Here is a 19,123-nt window from a genome sequence, read left to right as displayed (position 1 = left end):
TCGCCCTCTCAGGGGTGTGAGAGTGAGCTGACTGGGAAATGGCGTCTGGAGAGTGCAGGGTGGGGGCCACTGAGGTCTGGGCTGTTCAGCTTAGAGAAATTTCCAGCTCTTGGGCAACAACAGGAGGATGTATAAGAAACGAAAGAAAAATGCAACAAAATATCTCCAAATGTGAGGATTACATTCTTTTTACTTTGTCATTTATCACTTTCGACACTTTATTACTTGCTTTCCAGTGAACATACATTATATCCTATATTATACGTTACACATATACATCATGATAAGAATTCAAAAGCTTTGTTTAAATTTTTAAAAGGAAGGCAAGTGGGCAGAAAAAGTGAAGAGCTGTGGGCACAGAGCTGGACGTGCCGGGCTCTGTACCTGAGCTCTGGGCAGTGAACTCACACAGCCTTTTCTCCTTTTCTCAGGACCATGTTTTCTTTGGAGGCCAAGCAGGATTTTTCCCTTCTTTTTTCAGTGTGGTCACTTATTAGGACCTTGTCACCTCTTTGATGCTTCTAAGATAGTTTTTATATTTTACATGGCATTTTCAGCTATTTTCAGTGAGCAGAATTCTCCCAACAATCCAGCCCATCTTTTCCAGTAATGGAATTTCTGTGGCAGAACAGCTCAGTTAAAAGACTTTGGGTGCCAAAGTAGAGAATGTGTGTCCTAATGCATGATCTGAAGAGGATGTGTCAGGTGTTTTACAAGTGCAAGGGATTTTAATGTAATTTTTGAAAGCATATTTATCTACACAGAAGGGGACTGAAAAGGTACTCAAGGGTATACAAAATAAATAATTCATGTTCTCCCTCTCGTCCCCCATTTGCCCAAGTCCTCTACTTGGAAACCACTGCGGTTGGCAATTTCTCATTTTCCTTCTCCCCAAATATATCTATGCATTAATGAATACTGTTATGTCAGTGAAAGAGCTCAGGCCACAGACTGGGAGAAATTATTTGCAAATTCACATATCTGATGAAGGACTTGTTTTAGAATATACATAGAACGCTTAAACTCAATAATATGGAAACAATTTAAAAATGAAGGAAAGACTGAACAGACACCTCTTCAAGAAGATCTATCAATGGAACTGCATATGAAAAGATGCTCAACATCATATATTATTAGGAAATGTAAATTTTAAAAAATGATGTATCATCACACCTATTAGAATAGCTAGAATCCAAGAACTGGTGATACCAAGTGCTGTCCAGGATGTGGAGCGACAGAAACCCTCACTCACTGGGACAGGAATACGAAGCAGCACAGCCCCTAGAAATGATGGTCAGCAGTTTCTTATAAAGCTGCACATAGACCCTCCATCCAGTCTACTCAGCGCTCTAGTCCTCATGCAACTCATCTGAAAACTTATATATGCACAAACCCCTGCACACCAGAGTTTATAGCAGAGCGCCCCTCAAGTGTGGGCTGCACGTAGTGACTTCCTTCTAAAGGCTACGGTACGGAAAGTTGGGAAGTAAAAATAAAAGTTCACAAGGAGAGACCTGGGAAATGTACCTTAGCTGGGTGATAAGGTGAACTTATTACTGATAATCAAGTGGAGAGTATACACCCTTGTTGTGTGGAGAATGTCACTTCATCTCTGTGGTCTTCTTCCCCAAAATACTTTGCCCCAGTCAACCAACTTGAATAGAGGGACATTCTACAGTATCCCTGAGCAATACTCGAAAACATCAAGGTCATTAAACACAAGGGACGTCTGAGAGACTGTCACAGCCACAGGAGCCTGAAGGAGACATGAATGGGACTTAGCACAATGTGTCTTTGATAGGATCGTAAATCAGGAAAAGGAAAAACCAATGAAGTACAAACAAATTCTGGAATTTAGTAATAATGTATCAATATTGCTTCATTAGCTGTGACAAATGTATGATGGTGATATAAGATATTACCACAGGGAGACTGAGCGTGGGATTTACAGGAACTCTCTACTAACTCTGCTACTGTTTTTGTGAATCTCAAACTACACTAAAATGAGAAAAAAAGTGAATATCTGCCAGAAACGAACAGGGAGTGAAATAATAATCGACTTTGAGTTTTCCAGAGTGTTTTCATCAATGAGCTGGAGAGATGGGTTGTGGAGAGGAAAGATGGAAACCTCAGACACAAGGCAGGGCTCCAGGGCTCTCCTCCCCTCTAATCCCCGCCGCATCCCCGAGCCCGACCCCAGAGCTGCTCAGGCAGCATCTTCATCCCCCCATTGCTGACCAGCCTCCAGGGCAGCCATCTCTGTCGGACTCAGACCACAGCCCATCCTCTGCCTTCCCTGTGCTGAAGAGGAGAGGGCGGAGTGGTGGCGCCCCCGTGTGGCCACAGTTGTTGATGACAGGAGACCTGAGCTCCCCTTTGACCCCCTTACAAAAGACCTGCCCAGGGTTTCCTTGGGCTCCTAGCAGTGGGTCAGTGCTGCGCACAGAAGTTGGAGTTCATCCAGTGTCAAGTTCAAAGTCTGAACTGTTACTCAGAATACATGCTGACAGGGACCTTTTTCTCCCCATCAAACCACCAAGGACTAAGGCCTCAGGGAGGATCAGATTTCAAGGCCATTAACAGCTGGTTCCCAAGTCCAGGGTGGACCCCACAAACATACTGGGTGTCCTCAGTCTCCACGGGTGGGACCTTGAACCCCAAGTCCTTGCCCCTTCTTGCAGCTGCTGACAGGGTTATAGACTTTTCCTCTAGGGAATCAACTCTGGAACCTCCATCCCTAGAATGAGGTAGAAGGGGGGGAGGGGGAGGGGGAGGGGGAGGAGATCCCCTCAGATATCTACCTATGAAGATGGGGAGGCTCCTGGAGAAGTGAGGAGAGGAAGGAAACAGTGACATTAGGGGATGGAGGCCAACAGGAGCGGAGGGGGAGGAATGAGAGGGGAGGGGGCAGGGCGGGTCACTCGGTGGTCACGTATGCGGGGAGGGTGGGGTCTGTGTGGGGAGAGGCTCAGGGGCTTCTGGCCTGGGCGCTGGTAGAGGCTCTGTTTTTCACCTGGATGATAAGTACACAGGTGTCAGCTCTCTATTTTGCTGGTAAACTATGCTTATGTTTTCGGTGTTTTCCTGTCCTTACAGGTATGGTATAACTCAAATACACCTAGAAGAAAGAGAAAAGAGAAAAGGAGAGAGGGGAGGTGGTTAAAGGAATTCCTCTCTTCCAGAGAAATAAACTCACCCCCAGTCCTCACTCCACCCCACACACACATGGTGCTGGGGGGCAGCAGGGAGACTCAAGGAAGGGAGAGTCCATCCCAGCTCACAGCCCGGGGCTACCTGGACATCGTCTCCCTGTGAGCTAAGACAGCGGTGACCACTGTGACAAAAAAACTGGCTAAAGACCTTTGGAAAAAGACCTGCCCAGCTGGTGGAGGTGGAGAACAGAGGACAGGAGAGCAGAGGACAGGACATGGAGTGGAGCCTGGAGACCACAGTGGGACAAGGAGATCAGCCATGAGTCTGGGCCTGGGGATCCCCCTAACATTTCCCTGAGACACAAAAATGACCTCCCCCCTCCCCAGACCTACAGGACCCAGGCGTCCCAACACCGAACCCAAGGACACCAAGCATGGCCCCTCCTGTCCAGGCATGAAATCCGTCACCGTTTGAAGCCTCAAGGGTCCTCTCCGCTCCTCCCCAGTCCCGAGAGCCCAGGACACCCCAGTGTCCTGTCTCTTCTTCCCCTCCGTGGACCTAATAATAGACAGGGACCTGCTGTCTGGATCCCTCCAGCCACTTCCCAACCTGAACTTAAAGGCCCTGTGGTCCTGGACTCAGATCTAATTTCTGGCACTGATGTTGACCCAGGAGTTCGTGGTCAGGGGTCAGGGGAGGCTCCCCAGGGCCCCACAGGCTGCAGCTGAGCCAGGCTTCCAGCTGAACAGAATCGGCAGATTCTGGACATAAAACTGCGACCTGCAGGAGACACATCAGTCACATCAGCCACACGGAGGAGTGAAAAGCTGCCTTTGTCTCTCCCCCCTTCCATCTGCAACCAGTAAACATCCACGACACACCACAGGTGACTCTGCCCAACACACCAGGACTCCGGAGAATCCCACACAGTGTGCATGGAAAGGTGGGTGGACTGGGACACAGAGACGAGGCCGAACCGAGGGAAGAGCAGAGGCGGAGCCTGCGGTCCTGTTCTCCACCTGCGGCCACTGAGCTGGAAGCCCCAGAACACCAAGTAGCAGCTTCAACAGGACACAGGAATCCAGCATTCCAGCCTCAGCAGTGCCCAGGGTCCCAGGTAACTAGGCAGAAGGAGAAGTGGGTCCTGGGGCCCCAGCCACCAGCCCCTGAGACGCCCATGACTTTGGCCCCTCCAGCCACCCACTGGCAGCAGCAGAGCCGGAGAACCTTACAGCACGGGACATGGCAGAGGTGCCTGCACCACCCCAGCTACCCATGCCCCCCTCTTCCCCCGTGGTTCAGGGGATCCTGGACACGAGGGCAGAGCCCACTATCCCAGGTCACCGGGCAGCGATGCCAGTGGCACAGGCAGCAACAAGGCAGCAAAATCCCTAGAGGCACAAGAAGCAATAAGAGGGCACGGGACCACACCCCTGATGAGGGGTGGAAAGTGCCAACTCTCCCAAGCAGGTAACACAGGTAGGAGAACCCCAAACCTGTGCTCTAGCGCCACCTCCTGGAAGAGAAGAGAAAAGCCTCTGCTCTCTAATTTGTTGAATGGTTAGAATTAAACAGAAAGTGCTCCCTACTTCACCAGTGCTGGCAGAGGAACAGCACAGCAAGCACACGAAGAACCGCAGTGACACTGCATCACGAAAAGTAAAGGACAGTTCTCCAGAAACCAAACTTAAGGTCATGGAATACTCTGACATAACTGATAGAGATTTCAAAACAGCTCATGAGGAAACGCCACAAGCTACAAGAAAATTCAGAAAGGCAGCATAACGAGCTCAGGAATACTATGAATGAACAGAAGGAATACTTTACCAAAGACATTGAAACTCTAAGCAAAACTATATAATTTCAGTGTACTTATGTGGCGCACTTTCTTTAAATTGATACCTAAATATTTTATCCTGATGCTATTATAAATTGAATTTAAACGTATTCATTTTCCGAGTCCCGCGCTCCGGTGTGCTCCCGCCCAGCCACCCGCCCCGGACCCGGCGCCACCGTGCCCAAGTGCCCCAAGTGTGACAAGGAGGTGTACTTGGCTGAGCGGGTGACCTCCTGGGGAAGGACTGGCATGGCCTTGCCTGAAGTGTGAGAAATGTGGAAAGACGCTGACCTCGGGGGGAGGGGACACACTGAGCACGAAGGCAAGCCCTATTGCAACCAACCCTGCTACTGGGCCATGTTCGGACCCAGAGGCTTTGGGCGCGGTGGAGCGGAGAGTCACACTTTCAAGTAAACCCAGGTTTTGGAGACCCCATCTCCGGCTGCCCCCGGGGCCGCGGCCCTCTAGGCCGATGGCAGGCCTTCTCCACAGGCACCTGGGGCTGTCCTGTAGACCCCCATGCCCTCAATAAACCCGTACACTTGGAAGAAAACAAAAGAAAACACATTCATTCATTTTCCTAATTTTATATTTCTGGCACAGAACTCTTAAAATCCTTCGAATTTCCTAAGTGATGAGAGCCACAGAGGTGTGTTTTGTTATGTTAAAGGTTGGCTTTTGGACTGAACCTCAGGATGGGGGCTGGTTACCAGGAGAAGCAACCATGTTAATAGGCAGTTGGAATTTCCGGTACCACCACATCCCCCACGTCCTGGGAGCCGAGAGGGGCTGGAGGTTTCACCTACTGCAATGGCCCATGATGTAATCAATCGTGCCTATTTAATGAAGCCTCCATAACACCCCAAAATGATGAAGTTCAGAGAGCCTCCACGCTGGTGAATACACGGAGATTTGGGGAGAGTGTCCCGATCTGAGAGGACACGGAAGCTCCACGCCCTTCCCACACACTTGCCCTTGGTGTCTCCTCCGTCTGGCTGTTCCAGAGTTACATCCAGTAGTCTAGTAACGAAAGTGTTCCTCTGAGTTCCGTGAGCCGCTCTAGCAAATTAATCAAACCCGAGTGGGGGATCATTAGAACATCCAATCTGTAGCCAGTCGGTCAGTAACACAGGTGACAACCTGGACTCGAGATTGGCATCTTAAGGAGGGGGCGGGCGTGCAGGACTGAGCACTAACCTGTGGGGTCTGACGGTGCCCGCGGTAGAGTCAGAGTTGAGTGAATGGGGTCGCAGGGGAAATCCAAATATGGGAATATTGTAATATGATGATCGCAATATTAATGGTAAAGAAAGAAGAACGGGAGGGTGGGAGAAAAAGCCTGGGTTTTGCCTGCGATCATCTGTCTCCTGCTACACAGAATGGCCAGCCTGGGAGAGATGGGAGAGCTCCAGAAAAGAGAAGGAAACAATAGTTTTACCCACTGTAATCTCACACCTTCCCCCAAGGAGCTGAAATAGACACTGTTTGATTTCACCCCTCCCTTCCTAGAGTTTTAGACAAAGGTTCAACTAAGTAATTGGTGTCGACCTGTGCAGGTGTACCGAGTCTTATTGCATTTTGAAGATACTGCATATTTTACTAATTGAAGGTTTGTGCCAACCCTGCAGTGAGCAAGTCATCAGCGCCACTTTTCCAACAACATTTGCTCACTTCATGTCTCTGTGTGTTGGGCTGCACCCCGCAGGCCTACAAGGCCTGTGCTTGCCCAGCTTCAAGACAGAAGAAAGGCTCGGAGTCAGCAACAGAGGCGTCAGTGGTGTAATGGATGGGGAAGCTTACACATCTGAAGCAAGATCCTGGAGCGACACCCCACCGTGTGCGGGGGCCAGGGGGTATATTACCAGTTACAGGGGAATTGACGTCAGGTGGGCTCATTAGTTACCAGGGAAACCAGTAGAGGGCACACCCCTCACATCCTCCCTGATAAGAACAATCACTAGCTAGGGCTAGGGGCAAGTATGTGGGAAGTCAGTCATGTGGGTAGTGTGTGGCTGTGAAGCAGGCCTTGGTCGGACAGGGGATGTACAAGAGAACAAGAGAACAGCCATCCTGAGTGGCCTGACCATACACTGTATCAGAGTTTGGTAATTCTCACAATATCTCAAACTTTTCATTATTATTATATTTATTATGCTGGTCTGTGATCAGTGATCTTTGATGTTATTATTGTAATTGTTTGAGGGCACCAGGAACCACTCCCATAGAAGACAACAAACTTATGGATAAATCTGTATGTGTTCTGACTGCTCCACCGACCAGACGTTCCCTCATCTCTCTCCCTCTCCTCAGGCCGCCTGATTCCCTGAGACACAACAACATTGAAATTAAGCCAATTAAAAACGTGCAATGGCTTCTAAATGATCAAGTGAAAGGGGAGTAGCATATGTTTCACTTTAAATCAAAAGCTAGAAATGATTAAGCTTAGTGAGGAAGGTCAAAAGCCTAGATAGGCTGAACGCTGGGCCTCTTGCACCAAACAGTTAGGCAAGTTGTGAAAGCAAAGGAGCAGTTCTTGAAGAAAATAAATAGTGCTACTCCAGTGAGCACACGAATGGTAAGAATGCAAAACAGCCTTATTGCTGATATGGAGAAAGTTTTAGTGCTCTGAATAGAAGATCAAACCACCCACAACATTCTCTTCAGCCAAATGCCAAACCACAGCAAGGCCCCTAACTCTTCAATTCTATGAAGGCCGAGAAGGTGAGGAGCTGTAGAAGAAAAGTTTAAAGCTAGCAGAGGTTGGTTCATGAGGTTTAAGGAAAGAAGCCGCCTCTGTAACATGGAAATGCGAGGTGAAGCAGCACTGCTGACGTAGAAGCTGCAGCAAGTTATCCAGAAGGTCTAGCTAAGACCATCAATGAAGGTGGTTACACTAAATAACAAATTTTCTGTATAGATGAAACAGCCTTCTATTGGAAGAAGATGCCATCTAGGACTTCCATAGCTAGAGAGGAGAAGTCAATGCCTGGCTTCAAAACTTCAAAGGCCAGGCTGACTCTCTTGTTAGGGGCTAATGCAGCTGGTGACTTAAACTTGAAGCCAGTGCTTATTTTCCATTCCTCAAATCCCAGGCCCTTTAAGGTTTATGCTCAATCTACTCTGCCTGTGATCTGTAAATAGAACAACAAAGCCTAGATGAGAGCACATCTGTTTACAACATGGTGGACTAAATGTTTTCAGCCCACTATTGAAACTTACTGCTCAGAAAAAGATTCCTTTCAAACTATTACTGCTCATTGCCGATGCACTTGGTCACCCAGGAGCTCTGCTGGAGATACACAATGAGACTTTCCCTTCTCTCCTGCTTTCCCTGGTTGCTCATGGACCAATGACATGGTCTTAGGTATGCTGGGTCATGCTGATAAGGGCAACATCCCAGGGACAGCAGAAAGGAAAGGTCAAGGAGACCTGGATGCTTGGACATCCTCGTGGTGCAGAGCCACCCTAGCAGCCCTGGAACTGCCTGCCTCACTGTCATGGGAGCCACACACTAGCTTCCATCCTGTGAGACCACTGTTATTTGGGTTCTGCTGCACATACTGAATTAATACATATCGAGAGAGTAGGACTTCCCAGGAGTGTGTGGCCATGGTGGTCTGTTCTGGAGATGAGCAGAGATATATTTCGTGTCACCTCTGTGGGCTCTTGGGACATTATTGTGAGTTAGAGAAAGGGAGAACTGGGCCAGAGGGGGCAGCACAGGGAGATTGGAGATTGTCACCCTCCTCATCTTTCTAGCCATGGGGTCTGGCCTAGGGAAGTGTTTGGGTCATCGGGTGTTAGATTTGGCAGTCCTTGTTTCTTCACTTCCTGTCCTCCTTGCAGACCAGACCTCCTGCTCATCCTACCTAGGACCAGAATCACTGCTGGTCACCTCCTCCTCACCCTGTCTGATGACAGGGATTGTGGAGGTGGAAATCTAGAGGATTAACCCCTCAGGTAGAAAAGGAGTGCAGGGTCATTCCGCCTCAGATTCCGTGAGGAGTCTGTGCTTCCCCCAACTGGTTTGAACAGCTGACCTTTGGATAGTTGACCTCCGGTCCCTCATATCCTGTGCCCTGGTGATCATAAAATTCTATCACTTCACTGTATTCTCTTTATTACAAATGAGTCACTAGGTCTAGCTTATACTCCAAAGGTGGAATTACACAAGTGCATGAACACCAGGAGATGGGAATCACATCTTAGAAGTGTGCTCACCACAAGGGGGACTCTGGCAACCACCTGAAAGTGTGGCATCTCACAGGGCTGTAGCCAGAAGTGCAGAGATCAGAGCTGAGGTCCAAGGGATTTTGTGTTCATCCCACAGGAATACAGGACAAAATTATGATCCCTGAAAGGTAGCCCAGTCTTCTTGGTAATTTGGGGAATGGAAGAGGCAAAAGGCTAGGTAGAAATATAAAGGAGAGGGAATAAAAGGACACCCAGCAGTTCTAATAGTTAATGTTCTCACTTATTTTCTTATGGTTCTGAGAATTTGTGAAAGTCTTTTTGTTTAATAGTTACATGGTTTAATAATCAGCATGACCTTAAATAACTTAGGAAATATAATGAACTGAGGGATGAGGAAATCACATGACCCAGGCCTGACAAGTCAGGTTACCACGTTGTACCACATCCACCTAGCAACAGGGACTGGTCCAAGGGTAGTCTTTCTTCTCCAGTACTTTATGTATGGTCAGTGTGAGAAAGATGTTTATCTTTCTGCTAAAGTTGTGAAAGTGGGTAATGTGAGGGGGTTAGAGATCATATTGTCTGTCTTCCCCAGGAACAGTGAAAGAGAAGAGAAATTGAGGTCTGATGACAAGTTTGAGTCTCCGGGTCCATTCATGTCTCTAACTGGCCTCACCCCTGGCCTTCCCCGGTAAATCAACATGTTAAATCTCTCTTGCCAAAGCTAGATTCATTCCTGTTTTGTTAACTTGTAACTGAAAGAGTCCTCTCACAAGAAGGCAGACTTTTCTGTGATGCTGGGTATTTAGATAGCACTTGTTCACATGTTATTAAGACTTTATTTTTGTAGAGTAGTTTTAAGTGCACAGCAAGATTGAGGGGGATATACAGAGATTTCCCATATACCCCCTGACCCCATACATGCATAGCATGCCCCGTTATCAATGTCCCCTGCAGAGTGGTGCGTTTTTTACAACTGATGGACCTATACTGACACATCATCATCACCCACAGTCCATAGTTTATATTATGATTCACTCTTGGAACTCTACATTCTGTGGGTTTGGACAAATGTATAGGAACGTGTGTCCATTATTATAGTATCAGACAGAGTGTTTCACTACCCTAAAATACCTTTATTTTCTGCCTACTAAAATAGGTAAAATACTACCTATTTTTCTCCCAGTCTGTGTCTTGTCTTCTCATTCTCTTGACATTGCCTTTCTGTGAGCAGATATTATTAATTTCAAGGAAGCCCAGCTTATCACTTGTTTCTTTTATGGATTGTGTCTTTGGTGTTTTATCTAAAAAGTCACTGCCATACTCTAGGTAATCTAGGTTTCCTCCTATGTTACTTCTAGGTGTTTTACACTTTTGCATTTTACCTTTAGGTCTGTGGTCCATTTTGATTTAATTTTTGTGAAGGGTGTAAGGTCTGCATCTAGATTCGTTTTATTGTTTATTGGTTTTTTTTGCATGTGCATGTCCAGCTGTCCCAGCCCCATTTTTCTGTTTAACATCTTTATTGGAGTATAATTGCTTTACAATGGTGTGTTAGTTTCTGCTGTGTAACAAAGTGAATCAGCTATATGTATACATATATCCCCATATGTCCTCCCTCAAGCTTACCTCTGGGCTTTCTATCTTGTTCCATTGATCTATGATTCTGTTTTTGTGCCAGTACCATATTGTCTTGATTACTGTAGCTTTGTAGCATAGTCTGAAGTCTGGGAGTCTGATTCCTCCAGCTCTGTTTTTTCCCCTCAAGACTGCCCTGGCTATTGGGGGTCTTTTGTGTCTCCATACAAATTTTAAGATGTTTTGTTCTAGTTCTGTAAAAAATGCCATTGGTAATTTGATAGGGATTGCATTGAATCTGTAGATTGCTTTGGGTAGTATAGTCATTTTCAAAATATTGATTCTTCCAATCCAAGAACATGGTATATCTCTCCACCTGTTAGCATCATCTTTAATTTATTTCATCAGTGTCTTATAGTTTTCTGCATACAGGTCTTTTGTCTCCCTAGGTAGGTTTATTTCCAGGTAGTTTATTCTTTTTGTTGCAATGGTAAATGGGAGTGTTTCCTTAATTTCTCTTTCAGATTTTTGATCACTAGTGTATAGGAATGTAAGAGATTTCTGTGCATGAATTTTGTATCCTGTAACTTTACCAAATTCATTGATTAGCTCTAGTAGTTTTCTGGTGGCATCTTTAGGATTCTCTATGTATAGTATCCTGTCATCGGCAAACAGTGACAGTTTTACTTCTTCTTTTCCAATTTGTATTCCTTTTATTTCTTTTTCTTCTCTGATTGCTGAGGCTAGGACTTCCAAAACTATGTTGAATATAGTGGTGAGAGTGGACATCCTTGTCATTTTCCTGATCTTAGAGGAAATGCTCTCAGTTTTTCACCATTGAGAATGATGTTTCCTGTGGGTTTGTCATATATGGTCTTTATTATGTTGAGGTAGGTTTCCTCTATGCCCACTTTCTGGAGAGTTTTTCTCATAGGTGGGTATTGAATTTTGTCAAAAAGTTTTTCTGCATCTATTGTGATGATCATACGGTTTTATTCTTCAATTTGTTAATATGGTGTATCACATTGATTTAATCTCATAGCGTTGTGGTCAGAAAAGATGCTTGATGTGATTTCAATTTTGTTAAATTTACTGAGGGTTGATTTGTGACCCAAGATGTGATCTCTCCTGGAGAATGTTCCATGAGCACTTGAGAAGAAAGTGTAACCTGCTGTTTTTAGATGGAATGTCCTATAAATATCAATTAAATCTATCTGGTGTATTGTGTCATTTAAAGCTTTTGTTTCCTTATTTATTTTCATTTTGGATGATATGTCCATTGGTGTAACTGAGGTGTTAAAGTCCCCCACTATTATTGTGCTACTGTCGATTTCCTCTCTTAGAGCTGTTAGCAGTTGCCTTATTTATTGAGGTGCTCCTATGTTGGTGCATATATATTTATAATTGTTATATCTTCTTGGATTGATCCCTTGATCATTATGTAATGTCCTTCCTTGTCTCTTGTAACATCCTTTATTTTAAAGTCTATTTTATCTGATATGAATATTGCTACTCCAGTTTTCTTTTGATTTCCATTTGCATGGAATATCTTTTTTCCATCCCCTCACTCTCAGTCTGTATGTGTTCCTAGGTCTGAAGTGGGTGTCTTGTAGACAGCATATATATGGGTCTTGTTTTTGTATCCATTCAGCAAGTCTGTGTCTTTTGGTTGCAGCATTTAATCCATTCACGTTTAAGGAAATTATTGATTTGTATGTTCCTATGACCATTTCTTAATTGTTTTGGGTTTGTTTTTGTTGGTCCTTTCTTCTCTTGTGTTTCCCACTTAGAGAAGTTCCTTTTGCATTTGTTGTAGAGCTGGTTTGGTGGTGCTGAATTCTCTTAGGTTTTGCTTGTCTGTAAAGCTTTTGATTTCTCCATTGAATCTGAATGAGATCATTGCCGGGCAGAGTAATGTTGGTTGTAGACTTTTCCCTTTCATCACTTTACATATATCATGCCACTCCCTTCTGACTTGTAGAGTTTCTGCTGAGAAATCAGCTGTTAACATTATCGGAGTTCCCTTGTATGTTATTTGTCGTTTTTTCCTTGCTGCTTTCAATAATTTTTCTTTGTCTTTAATTTTTGCCCATTTGATTACTATGTGTATCGGCATATTTCTCCTTGGGTTTATCCTATATGGGACTCGCTGTGCTTCCTGGACTTGGGTGGCTATTTCTTTTCCCATGTTAGGGAAGTTTTCGACTATAATCTCTTCAAATATTTTCTCAGATCCTTTCTCTCTCTCTTCTCCTTCTGGGATCCATATAATGCGAATGTTGTTGCGTTTAATGTTGTCCCAGAGGTCTCTTAGGCTGTCTTCATTTCTTTTCATTCTTTTTTCTTTATTCTGTTCTGCGGCAGTGAATTCCACTATTCTGTCTTCCAGGTCACTTACCTGTTCTTCCGCCTCAGTTATTCTGCTATTGATTCCTTCTAGTGTAGTTTTCATTCCAGTTATTGTATTTTTCATCTCTGTTTGTTGTTCTTTAATTCTTCTATGTCTTTGTTAAACATTTCTTGCATCTTCTTGATCTTTGCCTCCATTCTTTTTCTGAGGTCCTGGATCATCTTCACTGTCATTATTCTGAATTCTTTTTCGGGAAGGTTGCCTATCTCCACTTCATTTAGTTGTTTTTCTGGGATTTTATCTTGTTCCTTCATCTGGTACATAGCCCTCTGCCTTTTTGTCTTGTCTATCTTTCTGTGAACATGGTTTTTGTTCAACAGGCTGCAGGATTGTAGTTCTTGTTTCTGCTGTCTGCCCTCTGGTGGATGAGGCTATCTAAGAGGCTTGTGCAGGTTTCCTGATGGGAGGGAGTGGTGGTGGGCAGAGCTGGGTGTTGTTCTGGTTGGCAGAGCTCAGTAAAAGTTTAATCCACTTGACTGCTGATGGGTGGGGCTGGGTTCCCTCCCTGTTGGTTGTTTGGCCTGAGGCAACCCAACACTGGAGACTACCTGGGCTCTTTGGTAGGGCTAATGGCAGACTCTGGGAGGGCGCACGCCAAGGAGTACTTGCCAGAACTTCTGCTGCCAGTGTTCTTGTCCCCACGGTGAGCCACAGCCACCCCCCGCCTCTGCAGGAGGCCCTCCAACACTAGCAGGTAGGTCTGGTTCAGTCTCCTCTGGGTTCACTGCTCCTTCTCCTGGGTCCCGATGTGCACAGTACTTTGTGTGTGCCCTCCAAGAGTGGAGTCTCTGTTTCCCCCAGTCCTGGCAAAGTCCTGCAATCAAATCCCACTAGCCTTCAAAGTTTGTTTCTCTAGGAATTCCTCCTCCCGTTGCCGGAACCCCAGGTTGGGAATCCTGACGTGGGGCTCAGAACCTTCACTCCAGTGGGTGGACTTCTGTGGTATAAGTATTCTCCAGTCTGTGAGTCACCCACCCAGCGGTTATGGGATTTGGTTTTGCTGTGATTGTTCCCCTCCTACCATCTCATTGTGGCTTCTCCTTTGTCTTTGGATGTGGGGTATCTGTTTTGGTGAGTTCCAGTGTCTTCCTGTCAGTGATTGTCCAGCAGCTAGCTGTGATTGTGGTGTTCTCACAAGTGGGAGTGAGAGCAGATCCTTCTACTCCTCCATCTTGGTTCAGGCTCTGTATGCCTTCTAATATTCTCAATTTGTTAAGGTGGGGACTTCCCTGGTGGTGCAGTGGTTAAGAATCCGCCTGCCAATGCAGGGGCACGCGTTCGATCCCTGGTCTGGGAACATCCCACATGCCGAGAAGCAAGTAAGCCCATGCGCCACAACTACTGAGCCTGCGCTCTAGAGCACGTGAGCCACAACTATTGAAACTTGTGTGCTTAGAGCCCATGCTCTGCAAGAAGAGAAGCCACCACAAGGGGATGCCTGCACAACACAACAAAAAGTAACCCCCGCTTGCTGCAACTTGAGAAAACCCGTGCACAGCAAAGAAAACCCAACGCAGCCAGAAATACACTAAATTTATTTTAAAAATTTTTGTTAAGGTGTGTTTTATGGCCCAGAATGTGGTCTATCTTTGTGAATGTTTAATGTGAACTTGAGAAGACTGTGTATTTTTCCATTGTTGGCTGAAGTAGTCTATAGATATTGATTATATCCAGTCGATTGATAGAGTTTTGAGTTCAATTATGTCCTTACTGATTTTCTGCCTGCTTGCTCTGTCCATTTCTGAGAGAGGGATGTCGAAGTCTCCAACTAAAAGAGTGGATTCATCTATTTCTCTTATCAATTCTATCAGTTTTTGCCTCCCATCGTTTGACCCTCTGTTGTTAGGTGCATTCACATTAAAGATTGTTATGTCTTTTTGGAGAATTGACTCTTTTATCAGTATGTGATGCCTTTCTTGCTATTTCTGATAACCTTCCATGTGTTGAAGTCTGCTGTGTCTGAAATTTATACAGCTACTCTTGCTTTCATTAGACTAGTGTTAGCATGGTATATTTTTCTCTATCTAGAACCTCTGTGCCATGAGTTGGGTTCTCCCCATCATGCTGCCAGATCAGGGTTATTCCACAAGGTAGAAGCCCAGGGCCCAGCATCTTGGGGTGACCTCACGGTCAGAGATAGAGTGTTGGGTTGCATGTGTCTTTGGGGGAATCTGAGGGGATGAATCAGAAAATTCAGACATTTTGCAACCCTCATGGGACACTCCAGCAGCACTCATGTGACCATCCTGGGAACAGACAGGACAGTTAGTTGGGGGGAGAAAGACACCAGCCTAGACGTGGGGTCTGGGATAATCTCCTGTTCCTTGGATAGCTGTAAATTCAGGTTGAGACAACTCAGAGTAAGAGGCTCCAGGTTTCTGGGTTGGAGAACACCACTTCTGGTCCTGACCTGTGTGGGGGCGGAGTATCTCAGAAAAGCTGGAGTCAGACCTCCAGACAGATTGAGGGTGAGGCAGAGAGCAAGGCCTGAGAGAGAGAAAGTCGCCCAGAGTATAGTGCCCATTGCTGCCACCGGGGTCAAAGGGAACTGCTAATCAGTTACTTTGGGGATTGTCTTCCCCTCCATCCCTGGAGACACTGGATGCCTTAGTTGTCCTGAGAGAAGGGCGGGACCTCAGAATCACTCTCTTGGCACAGAATCTGGAATCCCCAGAGGACTCTTCCTGTGGTTCTACTATCAGACATAATTTCTTTTCTTGGCTTCTTTTTTCTGACATTTTTTCTATTTATCTGTCTAATAAGTATCTTATTAACATTAATCTTTGACTTAAGAAACATTCTAAAGAGAAACAGTTTCAACATTGTCTTGTTAAATTCTGACCCTGTTCTTTAGTAATTACTCATATTTCATCTCATAATTACTTCTAACCAAAAGCACTGCAACATCCTCTATCTACATCCTTAACCTATAAAATCTGTTCCCTTCAGTCCTGTAAGTGAAACATGGACTGCACTGTAATTGAATATAATAGTTAAAACCTTTGGCCACTCACCATATAGAAAAAATCTGTTTGCACGTTGCTTTGTCCCTTCTATAATGAGGATCTGAACATACAACGTCAGCACTCGACTTGTACTTGCTTTTATTGATAGATACAGCTATAGGGTATAGGAACCTTCTGTTGTTTGGTCATATTTTTTTGACAAAACATTCTTATACAACTGAGCTATCAGAGCAAGTATACCCACATCTCTTGAACCCAGCAGTTTAAATAAGGGACGTTCTTCTTAGGCAGCTAGCATCTGCTCCCATGTCTTGAGAACGCTAAACTACGTGAGTCTTGATGAGACCACCTCTCATTACAGAAGCCAAAAGCATGCTTTCCTAACCTTTAATGTTGCTGGGGCACAGGCAGGCATCCTATTCTCTGGCAATCTGCTGCACTTATGCCAGATTTTTCTTTAGGAGTTACTTACATGAAGAACTATGGCCTGTTCTATCCACTGATTTCCTGAGACCATTCCCTCCTCAACTCTTCATTCTCATCTCTATGGCCAGGAGGTCTATACCCATCAGCTGGGTCTATGAATCCACCAAGATAGCTGCTGCCAAACCCAGCTCTGGCTCCACCCCTGTGTGTGTTCATTACTTCTTCCTCCTCTGCTCCCCACCAGATCCTGTCCACTGTCACTTCCTGATACACTTTGCCTCGCGTGAAGCCCTTACTGCCCAGCACACCAGGCTCCGGATCAAATCGCTGACCATGCTGCTATGTGTTCATCCACAAGCCAGTGAATATCATGCTCTTCCCATTTGGAAACACTGAGAGGTAGCCATTGGCTGTCTGGGAATTCAGGATGATCCTCACTGTGGGGACAAGGAGACAAAGGTGTGGCATCACAAGAGACAGCAATTGAGATTTATCCCATAGGTTCTGGGGCCTTTATGACCATGGGGGTAGACTCCTCAGGGGAGCAGGACAGAAACTGCTTGTGACCTTGTGCTCATACTATTAGCAACCATATCTGGAAAATGAAGAGAACACAGAAAATTCAAGGGCACAGGCAGTGTGATGAGACTTGAGAGGGCAAAATGGTAAGGACTGAGATCACTGCAGCTGCACAGATCTGGGGAAGGGTTTGTGGGTTTGAAATCTGAATTCTCAGGATAAAGAATTTGGGTACATTTGTCACACGAAGACCTTCCTCTTTAAAATGAAAGAGCTGACCCATAAGTAATGGAGCTTTATAGGAAAGCTGCAATTAGCAAACTTCAGCCACTATCCCCTCCAGGTGCTCACTTGTTTTATATTCCAGATCCCTCATCAATTTTTCTAGAATAAAAGTACCAAAGGACAGTAAGCAATTCTGACACCACATCTTCTAGGTTAAATTCTCTTACTGTTGGCTAATATAACTTTAAAAGATGACAGGGCACCATGAAAGCTCAAGTGAAACAGAGAAATCAATTCAGGAGACACCCATGTAAATACGCATGCCAACATCTGATGAACCCACCTGGTGCTTCATTAAAGAGTACCTTCGGGCATATTCCCTGTTTTTAAAGTAAGCCCTAAACTTCTAGTCCTGAACCACACTATTTTTCTCTAGTCTCAAAGATACTCTTTTAGATTAGTTCTCCCAGTATTCTTTAAATTTTTAATTGTGGTAAAAACACATAATGTTTACCATCTTTACCATTTTTAAGTGTACAGTTCATTAATATTAAGTATATTTAAATTGCTGTACAACCATTTTCCAGAACTCTTCCATTCGGTTTTTTTGGTATTTTAATTAATTAATTAATTATTACATCTTTATTGGAGTATAGTTGCTTTACAATGGTGTGTTAGTTTCTGCTTTATAACAGAGTGAATCAGCTATACATATTCATATATCCCTATATCTCCTCCCTCTTTCGTCTCCCTCCCATCCTCCCTATCCCACCCCTCTAGGTGGTCACAAAGCACCGAGCTGATCTCCCTGTGCTATGCGACTGCTTCCCACTAGTTATTTTACATTTGGCAGTGTATATAGGTCCATGCCACTCTCTCACTTTAAATAAATAAATTTATTTATTTATTTTTGGCTGCGTTGGGTCTTCACTGCTGAGTGCGGGCTTTCTCTAGTTGTGGCAAACGGAGGCTACTCTTCGTTGCGGTGCACAGGCTTCTCACTGCAGTGGCTTCTCTTGTTGCGGAGCACGGACTCTAGGCGCATGGGCTTCAGTAGTTGTGGCTCACAGGCTCTAGAGCGCAGGCTTCAGTAGTTGTGGTACATGGGCTTCAGTAGTTGTGGCTTACAGGCTCTAGAGCGCAGGCTCAGTAGTTGTGGTGCACGGGCTTAGTTGCTCCGTGGCATGTGGGATCCTCCTGGCCCCGGGCTGGAACCCGTGTCCCCTGCATTGGCAGGCAGATTCTTAACCACTGTGCCACCAGGGAAGCCCCAGAACTTTTCCATTCTTCAAAACTCAAACTATATACCCATTAAACAACAGCTCCTCATTTCCCCTTCCTCCCAACCACTAGTCTACTTTCTGTTCCTATGGATTTGACTACTTTAAAGACCTCAAAATGGAATCATACAGAACTTGTCCCTTTGTGACTGGCTCACTTCACTTAGTATAATGTCCTCAAGATTCATCCATCTTGTAGCATGTGTCAGAATTTCCTTCCTTTCTTAAGCTGAATAATGTTCCATTGTCTACACATTCCATATGTCACATTTTGTTCATCCATTCATGCACTGATGGACATTTGGGTTGCTTCTACCACCTGGCTATAGTGAATAATGCTGCTATGAACATGAGTGTGCAAACATCTCTTCGAGATCCTGCTTTTTTTTTAATTCTTTGGAAAGTGGAAATGCTGGATCATATGGTAATTATATTTTTAATTGTTTGAGGAAATGCCACACTGTTTTCCATAGCCTTCCAATTTTCTTTAACCTCACTGTTAAAGGTGAAATATCTTTTTACCAACTCTGAGACT

The 19,123-nt window shown here is 45.1% G+C and overlaps 1 pseudogene; it reads left to right on the top strand.

Annotated features, from left to right (window-relative positions):
• Nucleotides 1-4,395: 4,395 nt before the first annotated feature.
• LOC114907527 lies at nt 4,396-5,404 on the top strand (annotated as a pseudogene).
• Nucleotides 5,405-19,123: the final 13,719 nt, after the last annotated feature.

The sequence above is a fragment of the Monodon monoceros genome, unplaced genomic scaffold (assembly GCF_005190385.1).
Source record: "Monodon monoceros isolate NGI ecotype Baffin Bay Population unplaced genomic scaffold, NGI_Narwhal_1 Super_Scaffold_3, whole genome shotgun sequence".
Classification (NCBI taxonomy): domain Eukaryota; kingdom Metazoa; phylum Chordata; class Mammalia; order Artiodactyla; family Monodontidae; genus Monodon; species Monodon monoceros.
Note: the sequence above shows the minus strand (reverse complement) of the source record. Positions and strands in the feature narration are given on the sequence as shown.